The 12,880-nt window shown below is 48.8% G+C and overlaps 1 pseudogene; it reads left to right on the top strand.

Moving 5' to 3' along the window:
* Positions 1-9,644: 9,644 nt before the first annotated feature.
* Positions 9,645-12,006, top strand: LOC144142290 (large ribosomal subunit protein eL31 pseudogene; annotated as a pseudogene).
* The last annotated feature ends 874 nt before the right edge of the window (positions 12,007-12,880 follow it).

Here is a 12,880-nt window from a genome sequence, read left to right as displayed (position 1 = left end):
GCAAGCGGGCCAGCCTTACGTCACGGTCTCACCCGTGACGTCAGGGACGTTTTTCTTTCCTCCATGCGTTCGCCGCATCGCCTGCTACGATTGCACATGGTCCGCACTCACCCGCGCAGTTGACATGTCGTCTGAATCGTCAGACTCAGATGAGTCACTGCCACCCGGCAGACAGAACAACATTATTTGGCCAGGCGATTAGGCCGGCGAGGTCTTCGCAGTCGTCCGTTTTAAATGCGGAGCATATCTTAGGCTCGCCAACTCCTCCGTCCATAGGCGTCCGGAGCTCATGACGTGACGTCGAGCCGCTGGTGCGCGCCTCTCCCCCGTACCCTCCTCGCTCTCAACAACAGCTGCGGCGGTGCGGCAGGAGCGTGTCTGCGCGCGCATGCGCCGTAGCTGCCCCGTGCGCCTCGTCGCTCTCAACAACAGCTGCGGCGGTGCGGGGGGAACGCGTCTGCGCGCGCATGCGCAGTAGTTACCCCGTGCGCTCCGTCGCGCTCAGCAGCAACAGCGGCAGGTGTACGCGTGATAGCGCCGTGCTAGCGGCGTGACAGCTGCGTGACAACAGCGTGGTGGGGGGCGTGGAAAGGTCGCGCGCTTGTGTACGGAAGTGCGCGCATGCGCGTCTCTCCCCCATACTCCTCTCCCTCGACAGCCCGCGCAGTGTATATAAGCGGCGGAGCGCGCGTTCGAACTTCAGTCAGGTGCGTCTTTGCTTGCCTTTCGTTTGGCTCCAGATGAAGTATAAGCGATGGAAGCAACGGTACCGTCAACAAGTGGTGCGACAGAATGCAACAGCAGCGTCACTCTACTCGTTGAAGGCAACGTTACCCCACCGTACATGGGGACCCGCCACGGCCTGCACTGCGTATCCACCAGCAACAACAACAAGCAACCCACCACCATCCACGGCAGTTGCATCGACCTCATCTTCACCTAGTTACTCCAACGCACGACCGCTGCTCAAAGTTCCCTTGACAGTCCACTTTAGCGACCATAAAGCAGTCGTTCTCTCCATCCATTACAACGACAGCACCAAGGAATAAAAGAAAATAATGATGACAATACCTTCACCTGTCCCTGTGTCCGAAAATCACGAAACATGAAATAAGAATAATAAAGACGAAAGAAATAATTAAGCATTCCAAACCCTCCCCACATCCAAACGGTAACCACAAACTACCCAATTACGCAACTTTCACGCAATACAACCACCCGTATGCGGCGCATTTACTCGAGTTCCCCCCGTGGGAAGATGCGGGCGGGCGGCTTTTTTTAATATCACTGCGGCTCGAACCGGCGCAGACCGTGATAGCAACAGCTTGTCGCCACTCTTCTAATCAATCTGATCGCGAAAAAGAAGTTCCACATGCGAGAAAGTAGATGTTAGTCTGTTGAAAAATTGTGCTAGGGGTTGTTATCAGCGCTGAATTTAAAAGTGGCGTTCAGATATTTGCCGCGATGGTAAGCCTACGCTGACCGGCAGCGGAGGTTCGGCGCTCCGACCCAGCACTGCCGGCACCGTGGTACGGCGAGCGGCCGAAAGATGGCGTCACCTGCACGCTAGAATCAAAACAGGCCGCGGCAGATGTCTTGGTAACCGATCGTTGAAACGGAAATTATTGCCAAAATAAAGCTCCATACGCGAAAAAGGCGATGATAGTGCGGTGAAAAGTTGTGTAAGGGTTGGTCATTCGCAGTTGTACAGATACCAGCGATCAAATAGTCGCCACGATACTAAGCCTAAAGTTCCCAACACCCAAGGTGACCCGTACAACCCCGAGCCCGCTGGCTTGGGCGACAGTTCTTGCGGCCGCCGCCGCGCACGAACTCAGTCCACGTTTAGCGCTGCATGTCGTCGCGTTGAAAATAATGCATCTTGGCGTCCGTGCCCGTCGACATCATGCACCGCGCGGTGCCGGCACCGCGCAGTTTTCGGCACCAGTGCAAGGGAACACCATATGCCGGCCACGAGCTGAAGAGCAAAGACGTCGAACACGCAACGTTTACAAGCATTGCTCACACAGCTACGCCCACGTCTCTTGCCCAAACAAATACCACCGACAACAGCAGCGCAGGATATCGTTCCCGGTTCAGAAAACGAATATATGACGTCACCCTGAACCGGCCAGACGTGCAGGCCGATGTTTCGTCACGCCGAAAGCGATTTCGCTAGTGCTGCCGATTTGTGGAAGCTCGCGGCCTGGACAATCAAAATCGATTTTAGATGTGATTCCGGCCTCGGATCGCTGCAAAAATTTCTGTGAGGCATCTGTACAAACTACTGAAGCCAATTATATCATTTTCTAGGCGTCAAAATTTGGTGTCAGCACTCCTTTATGATCGACCACACCAACTGTTCGTCTCCTCTCTTACAATGCCATTATCCGTCCTATAATGGAGTATGCTGTGGCCATATGGGTCCCGTTCACTCAGACTGATATCCAAAAACTTCAAAGGGTACAAAAAAAGGCTGTTAGGGTCATTTATAACTCGTACGGTCCTACTTCGATTACAAACCTTCTCTTGAAAAGCAAATTGCCAACAATTCCGGACCGAAATCCATTACTGCGCATAAAATTTCTCTTCCAGTTGATAAAAGGTCACTATCCCGTTGACACAACGCACATCATTCACTGTGCATCTGGTTACGCGAGAAGACAGACACAATCTGACTATATCACCACTGTAGCAACGAACAAATTGTTTCAAATATTCTTTTTTTCCTAGGACAATCGTGGTTTGGAATAATCCACATAATGATGTTGTTATGCTAAGTACATTGTCTGCTTTTGAAGATTCACTGCAGTAATGATTGTTATGTGTGTTTGTGCTTTGCTTTTTGTTGATTCTCTGCTTTTGAAGAATCACTGCAGCTATCAGTTACATACGTTTGTACTTCGTTCGTTTTTGATTGTTTGTTTGCCACTTACCACTGATGTTCATGTTTTGTACCACCCCTGCTATGATTTTGTGAAAGATCGCAGTATAAATAAATAAATAAATAAATAAATAAATAAATAAATAAATAAATAAATAAATAAATAAATAAATAAATAAATAAATAAATAAATAAATAAATAAATAAATTTAAAGCTGATTGGTGCGTTCGAGATTCGAGTACAGTGGCCTCACCTTATTGCACCAGCAAATGCCTCACCTTATTTAGAACGGCCCATTAGGAGTCCGCAGAATCCCTAGCAAGCCTTTGCCGACGATGCCGGGTCCATGACATTTTACTGGCCGTACAATTTAAGATCCTTAAGGGGTTAACTCGCATTTAGAGTACATCACAGTCCTCGACAGTTTTAACATGTGAAGCGTCTGTAGGCATACTTGAGCTGATTTTCCTTTTGTTCTGGTACGTTGCCTCTTTGTCTGCTTAAAGAAAATAAAAAAAAAGTTGCGGGATTATCATGCCACGTGGCGTGAAGTGGGAGCACAGCCGTAGTGATACCTGGGCCCTTATGTCATAAAGCTGCTCCTTGACCAGACGGTCCACCCATATCGTTGGGCGAAAAATAACGTGTCGCACTACTTTTACTTTTATATCCCTTCGCGCCGGCTAAGCTAGGGAGTGCTAGAGGCTGCGTGGCGTAACAACTCACTCTGTCCTAACTCAAAGAAGCTATCGCTGAACTCCACGTGACGTCAGCGGCTCACAACCCAGCACTCTTTTGTGCCTCCTCCACTCGTGTTGTATGGGGTGCAAGGGGGAGAGGACAGTCGCTTATCTCAATCCTGGGCATTGATGAACCCACTTTGTCGAGAAGCGTGTTGGCTGGTCCCTGCAGTGTAACGTGCTGGGATGAGAACGCCAGTGACCAGCAGACACGAACGCAGGAAGAGGAAGGCAATTGAAGCATGGACAAAGGCCTGCGGTTAGAGATGCCCTCATCGGGACACTCAGCTTACGGAACGGACTGACGAATCGCGACACGTACGAATATATTACTGACTGTAACGTTTGGCTGACAAACAAGGTGACGATGAACATTTGGCTGGGCCGTGCCAAGACGAAAGACCCCCGGCCGTTTATTTGCTGCGCTTAAGTAGCCGTGTTCACAGCGGGAAAGGGGGAAAGAAAGCCAGGAAGGAAAGTAAAGCAGGCGGAAGGGGGAGAGGAGGACGAGGCGATATTCCCTAGGACGAATGCCGATAGCAGATAGTCTGGTCAACGGAGCAAGATAAACAGGAGCTCCGGCTTCGCTCTCTCCGGCGGGCTCTTAATGTCCATCAGTCGCGGAGCACAATGTAGATGGCGCAGCGAATGGCGCAGCGCCGACGTTCCCCGTGCGCCGGCTGGCACGTTGGCGGAACGCATTCCGTCGGCTTTTGTCGTCTGCTTCGGCGACGGTAGTATTGGGCGCGAGTGCTTTGGGCCTGCTTTGGCGCCGCTTCGCGTTCGTTGCGCGTTTCCTTCGCACGGCTTGAATAACTTGTTCGACAGCACCTTCTGGATAACCCGGACCCGAAGGAGTTGAGTGGTCGTACGGCAATTATACGATAAGGATTGGTTTGCATGGCGGGAAAACAAAATGCTGAGTTTACTAAACAGCGCAACAAAAACACGGACTATAGCTGAGGTACACAGGACGAGCGCTGACTTCCAACTGATCTTTTATTGAAAAAAACATATTTATACCCCACACATCTACACACACGTGCCATAAATGCACACAACAAAACAAGCAATTCATCACAGCGGTGCTATGACGCGCCACACACGCTCTAAAAATTCCCATTAGAACACACGCACTTGAAATGATAAAAAGCCCTCTCAAGCCATGACACACGTGTTGCGCCCCTAGATTACTTTCTATGTAGCGTTCCTTCCCCCTTGTAAAAAATCAAGTTCCTTGGCTGACAGAGCAACCGAAGGTACGCTGACGCAATTTTCCCCCAACCTAGCAATTTTCGCTGCCTCCACTATCTCCCTTGTCATCTGGTCACTATGGCGCTGAATGACTTCGCATTTTTCGAACATGGGAATGCACTTTCCGGTGGTGCCTTTGCAATCTCGGCAGTGAATGCCTAGCTGCCCTTTGACACTTGTTCGTACATTGTTGCTATGCTCCCGGAGCCTTGTATTAAGACACCTTCCCGTCTGGCCCACGTACTTTTTTCCGCATGGCAAAGGAATCTCGTAGATTACCGACTTTGCGCATGGGACGAACTTCGTTTTGTGCTCAATGGAGCACTTGTGGGAATCCTTTCTCGGGAGGTACGTCTTTTTGCAAAGGGCCCCCAGTTTGCGAGGGGCGGAAAAAACCACTTGTACGTCAGCGGCATTCCCTATTTTTTTCACCCTATGGGCTATATTATGTATGTATGGGATTACTGCAACCTTCCTTTTTTCTTTTTCCTTTTCTACCACAACCGTGGCCTCGCCCTCGCTCCGGCGGCGGTTTTTCTTCAGCTCCCTCAGAACCTGCCCCGCCACAGGCGTCACCACGTCATGTGGATAGCCAGAGCTATGCAGGCGCGCTTCTTGTGCATGGATGCTATCCTGCATCCTGTGGGGGCACGATCTTCTTAGTGCATTAGTAAGGCACATCTTCACTATCGCCCTTTTCACCAGCTTGGAGTGACCCGATGAGAAAGGAAGTAGTGGCTTGTTACTGCGGGGCTCATACTGCCAGCAAGTGCGTGTGTTCTAATGGGAATTTTTAGAGCGTGTGTGGCGCGTCATAGCACCGCTGTGATGAAGTGCTTGTTTTGTTGTGTGCATTTATGGCACGTGTGTGTAGGTGTGTGGGGTATAAATATGTATTTTTTTCAATAAAAGATCAGTTGGAAGTCAGCGCTCGTCCTGTGTACCTCAGCTATAGTCCGTGTTTTTGTTGCGCTGTTTAGTAATGATGGATAACCAACTCGCCCAATACTGCACTTTGCTTAAAATGCAGAGACCACATATAGACATATGGCTGCTATACAATCCCGACCTTTCGCACAGTGCTTGCCGTAAATGCGACTCCGTTTTGCAAATTTGTGAATACCAATTCGGCTGTGTTTGAACAGGTTTTACAAAAGGCGAAAGGAGCAACTGGTTCTGAACAATAGCGATTATAAAATTTGCCGCAGCTTTCTCGCAGTTTTCCAACTTACGTCCAAAACAAAGTGTGCCTAGAACACGGACCGGCACTAATACCCTCATCAGAAAAGAACAGAAACGCGATAACATCACCCGCGACTGCCCGCGACGTAGCAACATGCTCAAGATCAAGGCCCTGGCAGTGCGGTCTTTTCACAAGCCCTCATTTCACGATATTTGAATTTGTCCGCACGCTATATCTCTGGTGATGACACTCGCCGAAAGAAAAGGTTTGACGAGCCGGTTGTTTTGCTGGTCAGCCGCTTAAAGAAAAAAACGCCGGGAAACCTGGTAGGCCCAAAATTGAAGCCATACAAATCGCAGCATTTTGTATGAAGTCCGCGGCGTTATCGACGAGACAACACGAGCGTAAAGCGACAGTGAACATCGGGTGGTAAGTTGTGGCACGAGTTACAATGAAGATTGCGTTTTATATTCTTGGGTGCCGTATCAAGCCGACAGTGTTTTTGTATACTTAATACAACAGGGCAGCCGTCCAATTGAGTCAATAGCACTGAATTGTGCATCATTGCCGTTTGCCGATGGAGACTCCGGGCGACCCTTGTAAGCGTTGTTCGTGCGCAGAAGCAGCATAAATAATTAGGCATGTGGCCGGAGAGCGGGCTAGCAACAAAGGGTAACTTTTGCGCTGCATCGATTTGTCGTAAGCAGAATCATCACGCTAGATCGTATGTTGTGGCGTTGCATATTACTCTTGCTCATTCTTTGGTGCTTCTGAAGTCGTCGTCGTTCAGTTGCGTCTTACATCTGCTAGGTTAGTAGAATATTTTTAGCGGGTCTTCATAACGTCAGAATTAACACCCCCTGATAGGGAATAAGCGATCGCCACGTATGCGGTGGCGTGCAAATATCTGCGCCGTCTATTGCGGCTGAGCACGGGGGTTTAAATTCCGCGCGTGAACGCCTTCCTCCTGCATAGTAGGACAGACATAAGACAGACGTCGCTGCGCAAGAAAAGGCGCATCTGGGGAGAGTGAAGAAGGAAAGAGCCATGTACAGAGGCACAGCGACGAGAAAGGCGAACGAAGAAGGAAGAGAGCAAAGGGAAAGCTGGGCGGCCGGCGGCGCGTGGACATTATCGGCCCGAGCAAATGATTTTTTCTGGGCCACAGTCGGCGCTCCTCTTTATATGTTGCTCCGTGGTCTGGTCTTTTACATCTTGTCTTTCACATTTTCAAAACACTGATTTGTTTTGCACTCGTTTACTTTAAGGAAGGATGGCCCGTAGTGAAGGCGCTTCGGTTCGGTGCGCTGGCGTCCTGACCTGCGCAGTCCAGCCAGTGGGCTTCCTGGAGTCTGGTGAAGTGGTGGCGTTAGAATCATCACCTGGATGAGCTGGTTCCGCCTGGTGACTGCCTTGTGGGTTCCCCGGCGTGATGTTGCCTCGATGTCTATCAGTACACTCCGTCGAGGTCCTAGCGTCGGGGTGCAGGTTACCGTTACCCACGTGGCTGACCTCGCCGTCGAAGTTTTCATCCGTTCGCAGCAAGTGCTGTCGGTAGTGTCTGAGGAGGCCATGGTCTTCTGTTCTCACCACGTATGATCGCGGTGCAGTCTCTTTTACGACTTTCACTCGGCGTGACCAGCTTCCGTGTTTGATCCGGACCACGTTTCCGGCTTCCAAGGGTGGTAGTGGCCTGCCTCGGGAAAATTGACTCTGTTTCAATACGGGGATCCCTCCGTCGACATTGTATTCAGGAAGTGTGGCGTGCAGGCGGCGACCTTGTAGTAGTTCTTCGGGTGATTGACCGCTGTCAAGGGGAGAAGATCGATAAGCCAAAAGACCAAGCCATACATCAACACGGGACTCGTGGGTTTTCTTTAGAATACGCTTCACGATCTGACCCCTATAATAACACCGTAAGGCGGGCTAGTTGGTACTCAGAATTCATGCTGAAGTTTTGCGCAACGTAAGACTAGGACAGATAGAACAAGGAACACGAAGACCAGCGCAGACTAATAACTGAAATTTATTTCTTAAACAACACATATATATACATACACTATCTAACAACCCTTGATCAGCGCGCATGAGCAGGTTAGTACACTCTCCATCAAAATGCAAAGCATGATAACCGTACATACAAACTGACTTGATAAGGCGAACTGCCGCCTCGCACCAATATTATACTATCTTGTATTGGTCAGCAACTGTATTTCTTTTTCTGACAAAGCTACTGAAGGGTGGCTCACGCATGCTCCCTTGATCGCAGCCGTGTGCCAAGCTTCTACAATTTCCCTGGTAGTCTGATTAGGGTGACAGAACACAATAGTAGTTTGGTTCAACAAAGGTTCGCACTTGTCTACAGTACATTGCTCACCGTGCTTTGCCAAATGCGTATATGGCCTTCCTTTCGAGCCAGACAAGTGTTCCCTAAGCCTAATATTTACACATCTGCCTGTCTGACCGACATAGTGCTGCCCGCAAGTGAAAGGAATCTTGTAAACTACGTTCTTTTTGCATTCTAAAAACCTGGGTTTGTGATTCATCGTGCACTTCCCAGTTTCAGGTCTTTTTCTTCCTTCGTACAATTTATTCACTGCAGGGCACACACTCCCCACTTTGTTCTTTGCTGTGAAAACGACATTTACGTTATACTTGGCTGCAACTTTTTTAAGTTTGTGCGACAGTCCGTGCACGTACGGCATTACTGAAAACTTACTATGTGGGCTATTTTCTTTCGCCTTGCACTCCGGCTTTATTCTTTTCAATAGCCTTTCACTCGCAGTCAGCAACACCGATGTCGGGTACCCCGCCTTTTTGTGGCGATGCTCTTGCTCCCGGTATGCTTCACCCATTTTGTGCTTGCAAGTCTTGGTGAGAGCGGCTTTGACACATCCCATGGTGATGCCGTTTTTTACAATCCTTGAATGCCCAGACGTGTAATTCAGGAGTGGTTTTTCCGTGCGTGGAGAGTATTGCCAGCAGACGTGGTGCTCTCCAAACATGAACTTCACATCCAGGAACTGTAGCCTGTTTTCCTTGTTGCAGGAACTGTAGCCTGTTTGTCCGGATGAGGGAAGGAGCTGGAATAAAACATAAATAGCTTACGCGGTGTGCTAATCAGCGATAAAGCAAACCAACATAGCGAAAAGAAGGCGAGAGGCCGTAGCCACATATTCGTTTCTTCTCTCGCTCGCTTTGGTTTTAAGCAAAAGAGAATTTCGAGATTAGAATTCCGGCACGCGGTCTCTCGCTAATGCAAACGATGGGCGTGATTTTTAGGAGGGCGTTTCTGGAATGCTTCGATGGGTTTTGCCCAATGTGCGACGGTAAGCGCCAGTGCCAAGGTGTTACGGAAGTGCACAAAAAAACAATATATGCTTTAAAAAAGTACTGACACGAAATTTTCGCGTCACGTCTTTTCCGTTGGTATGGATACCAGCCCACTAATCACAGAATGGCACAATAGACGATCAGTCCCAGCGTAGATAATTGTTTACAGCATCATTTATTCGTGTCAGTTTCGGGTTTGACAGTTTTTTTCGGGTTTTTTTCCGACTGAATCTAGGTGCCGTGAAAACGATGGACAAGATAAAGGGCGAAGGAAAGCGCGAGAAGCGTAGCAAGTCCACGCTCAATGAAGTTGTCACCATGCATCTTCACAAGCGGTTGTATGGTGTCGGCTTCAAGAAGCGGGCTCCTCCTGCCATCAAGGAGATCAAGAAGTTCGCGGAGAAGCAGATTGGCACATCGGACGTCCGTGTGGACACCCGATTAAACAAGTTTTTCTGGTCCAAGGGAATCAGATTGATTGATTGTACGGTTTAACGTGCCGACGCAACGCAGGCGATGAGGCGCGCCGTAGTGAAGGGCTCCGGATTAATTTTGACCACCTGGTGCGTACCAGATTCCAGAGGACGTCAGCAAACCTCCAGTGGTCTAAATTGTTACTTAGCTGTGTCAAAATTTGGCTACGTTCCCCAGCGCACGCGGATATGTTATTATCTGGCGGTTATTATCTGATGAAGCAATTTACACCAGGAAGCATTTCCCATATTTTAATATCATGCTCTCTGAAGGCTGTGGCTCCAAGCCTCCGAGAAGATTGCCTTTTCTGCATAATTAGAGATATATTACAGTACTTGAGGCATAATAAATACTGAAAAATGGTGGATATTGGATCACATTATTTACTACCCCAGACAGCGCTACGAGACATTTTATGCAGCTTTTACCCAGGCCCGCAAAGACTGCTATTGAGCGCCATACTTACTCTGGCGACTCTTGAAGGATCATTACGAATGGCGGCATGCCGTTCCCCGCAATTTGCCAAGTTACTGCTGCCCAGGCAGCCAGAGACAGCACTACGAAGATGCCAATCGCCAGCCTCCTCCGCCTGTAAAAAAGAAAGAGGTATACGAATTCAATTGTAAGTGCCTCATTACATTCCATGTAATACGTGCAGTATTATCAATAGCTGAAACAATAGCACCTGGCAGTATGACTTAAAACTGGCTCTAAAAAGTGAACTCCTATAGCGGCGGAATTCTGAGTGGTGTTTCCTTCAAAGCGGCCAAAGTTCGAGTTAGCCATTCAGCATTCAACTTTTGGGTCAACATAAAATTCCATGTGGTGAACAAGTACAAAGATGCACTCCCAGTTCTTGCATCGGCTCAAGATCGGTTCACGAAGATTAATTAATTGATTTTACCTGAACGGTTAAAATTATTTACTTGGTGAGCTGTTTTATGGAGCCTTGACCAATCGACTTCCATTGGTGTGGGCTACTGTTTGTACAATTGAAGGACACACTCAAGGGGGCTGCGAGTTTCAGCACCAGGTGAAGTCATTATTTTATATTTATTATTTGATTTAATTGACTCATTTACCAACTGATTTCCGTTGCTGAGTGATTTTATGGGTTGATCAATAATATATCCTTAGTTAGTTGTTTTCACAACGCTTGACCATTTCCTCTCGATGGGTATTTTACTGCATATCCGTGTACCCCCTTGGCACATTCAACCGGGACGTGTGATTTACAAACTTAGCCGCTTTGACGCACCCCCACCAGCGCCATCTACTGGTTCACTTCTGTTCTCTTGAGTAACTGCAGTCTGGTCAGGAAGCATACTTGAAATCGTTTGCTGGGGACTGACCAAAGTGAAGATATACAAAACAAGTTTCAAAAGCGCTACTGATCCCTTTGTTCACACGACTTGATCACACTCGTGTGGACAAGGGCGCTGTAGCGCTCCGGAAAAGTCATGAGTAACTACTGCTAAATGGGCTTCGTTCTTCGGCCTCGAGGGCCTAGGGGTAGAGTAGTGGGTAGAGAGCCCTTCTTACTTTTTTTTATCTAAACCAGCATTTGTTTACTGCAACATTTTCTATTGTGGTAATTCTACGCATCCTGGTCGAACAAATCGGTCTTTTGGTGTCTGTTACGTAGCTTTAGTCTACCAACACCTTTATTAGTTGTTCAATTGCTCTAGTACGGCGCGTATAGGCGCCCAGGTGTCAAATATGCAACCAGGCGATGCGTCAACATGTACGATGCGAACGCCGTGTTCACGAATGCTGCAATGTCGGGTCTTAGAGCTGATGCTGCAAAAAAGCAAACTTTCGCTCCAGCGTGTATAACAACGAGATCTTAGTGGGTAAATCGTAGTCTGATCGCTCTTGCCAGCACTCCCCCCGCCTTCACCCCCCCCCCCCCCCGCGGCCGCTAATAATCCGTCTCCGTCTTCTACATAATCAGACATGTTTGTTACTGTTCTCGTACAAGGACGACGAGAAAGGACACGGCATGACACTACCCGGATATACATCCTTGCACAGTTACGCTAGTAATCGTGCCTTATTGTTTTCTATACCAACTAGCTCAACGTTCGGCCTCAACTGTTCCCCTTTCTGCGGTGCAGGTCCGATATCTGTAGTATGAAGCCCCGGCAGGCAGCATGATACATCGGCGGGCGCCGGTGCACCCGAGGGAATAGTTGGGGACACGAAGCGGTTTTTGTTCGGTATAAATATGCAAGATATGTTCCCGGTTGGGGCATCCGCCTACATCCCCACCATCGGTGGTGATTACAGAGAACCGTGCTATCAAGGCATCTTATCTGCGGAAACGCACAGGGTTGCACAGGGGTCGCGCTTTTAACACACGCTATGCAAAGCTGCTGGCGCTGGTTGACGATGTGAAAACAAGCCAATGTGAGGCCATCTGGCGCATACCTGGAAGTGGCTGTCTTAGTTTCTCTTTGCTGTGATGACGCCATTTCCGGGAACAGCTGTCGGGAACCATCGTATCGCGGAAAACTAGCGGGGTAACGCTTTTGCGTAAATCCGTGGCCTATGTGAGCAAATTTCAGACAACTACCTCCGCCGGCTCATTTCTCTCCAGCGACTGTCGTTATTATGCGCGCTTTGCCAACAATATCGCTAGAAAATACTCGTCATCGCACTGACCACCCTAGCCGCGAAGTACGTGACAGCATCGCAGCGCTGCGCAAATGGGGGCAACAGACATTCGCATGCAACAGCGCATTGTCGATTGCAATACTTGCACAGTCGCCGTTTTGGTGGGAAGTTAATTCATGAATTGGATAGTACTGGAACGTGCACTAAGAAATAGACGCGTTTTTAACAAAACCGAGCCTCTGAAAACGCAGTGGCTCACCGCTTCGACAAGTTTAGGGCAACTGACAACATTTATTTTACTGTACCATTTTTGTTTGAGGGGCGAAGCTCCTCTTGCTCGGGCCCTGTCCCGGCCGTAAACGGCAGATTGTACACGGCGCATTGATGATGATTGG

This window comes from Haemaphysalis longicornis, unplaced genomic scaffold (assembly GCF_048455015.1).
Source record: "Haemaphysalis longicornis isolate Haplotype H1 unplaced genomic scaffold, Haemaphysalis longicornis Haplotype H1 scaffold_1, whole genome shotgun sequence".
NCBI lineage: Eukaryota > Metazoa > Arthropoda > Arachnida > Ixodida > Ixodidae > Haemaphysalis > Haemaphysalis longicornis.
The sequence above is the reverse complement of the archived record's forward strand: the minus strand, read 5'-3'. Positions and strand labels throughout refer to the sequence as shown.